The sequence below is a fragment of the Chaetura pelagica genome, unplaced genomic scaffold (assembly GCF_000747805.2).
Source record: "Chaetura pelagica isolate M959 unplaced genomic scaffold, ChaPel_1.0 scaffold100, whole genome shotgun sequence".
NCBI classification, from domain to species: Eukaryota; Metazoa; Chordata; class Aves; order Apodiformes; family Apodidae; genus Chaetura; species Chaetura pelagica.
Genome location: NW_009951789.1, coordinates 357,010 through 360,448, shown reverse-complemented (window position 1 = coordinate 360,448; position 3,439 = coordinate 357,010).

The following is a 3,439-nucleotide window of genomic DNA, read 5'->3' as shown; positions in this document are numbered from 1 at the left end:
TGAACAGATGCAAACTTTTCCGAGGGTAGTCATGCTCGTGCACTGCCTATGTTGCTTTTTTTTTGTACAACTCATAAGCAAACGGATGCAACTGAATTCCTAACCACAGGTAAAATATATTAAATGGTTGGTTTGGCATACAAGCCACTCTCACTTGTCTAAGCCCACAGATGCAGTGCCAGGGAGATCTGGGCACGGATGCCGTGAGTCCTGCTGTCCACATGCATTCCCTTTCCCCTCTGTTATGTGATAATGACTCTACCTTTTCTGACCATGCACATGTGTTCTCACTGTTTCCAGCCTAGATGCTTTCACTGTTTGTCCACCAGGCATGGTCCAAGAGAGTGACTGAGAGGACAAGGGTGCAGGAGCAACTCCGTGCCGCTGCAGACCTGCCCTCCACCAGCAAGTGTGCTTGTCTTGTCCTAAATTAAAAAGTAGGATCTCAGACCTCACACAGGGAAATTCACTGCTCCCCAAAGAATCGATTTTCCCATGCTACGATTTCCTAGCATGTTCCCTGCCAAATTAAATCAATTTGAGTGTCTCATTAAAGAAAAAAACATTGCAGATTTTTTGTTCATTTTTAATAGCCTCGCTGCCAGTTGAGCCTGCTGCTCTGATCTGGTTTACTTGATGATTTGTTAGCTCCTTGGCTCAGCCACCTCTCTCCAGAGGCCTGACAGTGTTACAAGAATTTTAGAAAATGCTGAATAACACACAGAATCCTCACTAGCCCTTATCCAAAAGGCAGCAAAAATTCAGAATTAGCCCATTTCCCAAACATGAACATTTCCCACAGAATTCGTTTTTGTCAACTGGTGGGAGGGGAAAAGGGAAACAAGGAAAAACATGAGAAACATAAGTGCTAGAAAGGATTACAGTGCAATCTCCTGGAAAATATATTAAAATTCAATACTGTATTGAAACTGTCTAAAAAAATTAAGCCCTCCCCTGTTCAATCCCTCCAGAGTTCTTGGCCAATCTCTCCATGCTAGGGACAAATCGCTGTTAGATAACCTTTTTTTGAACAAGTCTATCACTTATCCTAGCTCATGTTCCATTTCCTTTGGCAGCATAGCTATTTAAGTCACCCTTCTAAGCCAGAGCCTTTGGTAATTTTTCTTTTCACTGCAATTCTTCAAAGCATCATAAAGGCAAATTTAATAAGCACTTCAATTTATATTGCTTTCTATTTATAATACTGCAAGCACCTGCTGCTGCAGAGATCTAAGCAGGTATCTCTCTTACTTTGCATAGATTAATTCAAATTAATCTTAATAGTTTCATATTTTAGAGCAATTTCAAGAAACACTGCTCCAAAGCTGTTGAATGAGTGGGTTGGATTTTTTTTTTTTTGGGGGGGGGGGGTTGTTTGGGGTTTTTTTTGTCTTTAGGGCTTTTTTTGTTGGTTTTGTGGAGTAGTTTGTTCTTCCTCCACCCCCGCATTTTTATTACGATGCTGCTGACCAGCTCTTATTCTTAAGACTCATTTTGCTTCATTGTTCACATCAGCCAAATTCAATAATGTGTTTTCTGGTGAATTCAACAGATGCCTCTTGTCAATGCAATGGCAGGCACTCAACAATCAAACCACTTCAAGTTGTACCTTGAACTTGTAACAACACAAGTCAGGCCAGTGCTGGGGCCCAGAGACAGATTGGGAACAGTGGGTGTCCAGCGAATGTGTGTTTAAAGGTGCCTGCCCGTGGTCCAGAAGACACAGAACTTGGATCACATGTTATTCAATTCTCTCAAACCAGTGATATTAGTTTTTAATCTTATCTAAGTGCCTGTGAACACAAACTGACAGCTAAGGCTGCCCAGCACAAAAGTCAAGTCCTACATCTGACCTTCCAGAGGGGCTGAGGAATCTTGTCCTTAGGCATCTCTTTGTCTGTCTTCCACAGCTTATGGACAGAATATTAATGCTTGAACCCTGGGCTTTGGACATCCTGGTATCTGCAACATCAACACTAACCTTTCTTGCTGTTATTTCATGTAACAGGACTACAAATAGGAAGTTTAATGCAGTGGGAGGAAAGGAAAAAAACCCAAAAATTGTGATGCAGCACAAGTAGGTGAGATAATGAAGCCTGGAGAGAAACAGCAGGAAAGCCTCCTTAGTGTGCAAGAGAGGAAGGGAAACAAAAGAAACCAGTGCATAGAAGCTGCATGGAAGTGAAATAAAGACTAAAAGAAGAGTCAACCCATTGGAGAAGACTGACATCAGTTATTGTTCTCATGCCTGCAGTGTGTTTATTTACTCATAGTGGCTGACAAATGAGGTTTGTGCTTCTTATTCATCTTCTACCCACGTATTTAGGTGAGCTATTGCACACTCCCCTACAACTGGCCAGGAGATCTCACAGAACACTTCACAGGACATTCTGAGGACAATTTCATCTCAAGATTGTCTCTCGATTCCTCCAACTCTTACTACAAAGGGGTGCTGTGCTATTTGCCTCTCTGACGTTTAATATGGAACTTAAATCGCACGCAGTGAAAACACAGACCTTTCTCCACGAAAAAAAGTCTCGTTGCTGATTTATTCAGCCCAATCTTGCCACAATCCCTATTAAGTTCATGAGAAAAGCACTCTTACAAATGCAGAAAACCAAGTTTTCAAAACTGTTTTGACCTGCATTTGTTGAAAAATTAAGCAAATGAAAAAGCTTAGAAACAGGGGATAAGTTCATTGTAAGGTATTCAGTATTACACCTGCCTCTTACGTATCCATCAACAACAAAAGCTCAGTACAGCCATTATTTTGCAAATTCATCTGTTTTTTACTTTCTGTAAACATGTGAGAGATAACACATTTTCTCAGAAAATAAACAGGGCACAGAGACCTTGCATGGCTTTTAAAAAGAAGAAACACCATATATCTTTTCAGCCTCTGGCTGCAGCTTCCAAATTACTGTCCCAAAACATCTGTAACCTTCATGAGTTCTCATCATCTTCCACTATTCTTATCTTATGGGGACGTTTTGAACTTTTTCAACAGCTGTACTGAGTAAATCAGCTATAAACAGACACAGATACTTCAACCTGATAGCTAATGGTGATTTTTAGTCTTTCAAGTGAATAGGACAACTTAAAATGGCAAACAATCCTGAATCTACCCATCCATAAATTAGGAGTGACAACAGCAGATTATTACTCATTCACTCAGAGCATTCATTTGGCCCTGAGAGAACTGGCTTTATTCCAAGAGCTGGCAAACATTGGTTAATATACATGTAAATGTTTTATTTCTCTCAGAGCAGGCAATTTCACAAAATGAAATACCAAATTAAAGACGACCCTAGTGTTTCTGTTGATGCCTGTCTCAGAAGCAGTGCTGCTGAGAAAGCTTTTGCAAGCTTTTTCACACCAAGTCAACAGGGAAAAAGCCACCTTTTCTTTTGAGAGTGAGACCCTTTCACTGTGGAAACAG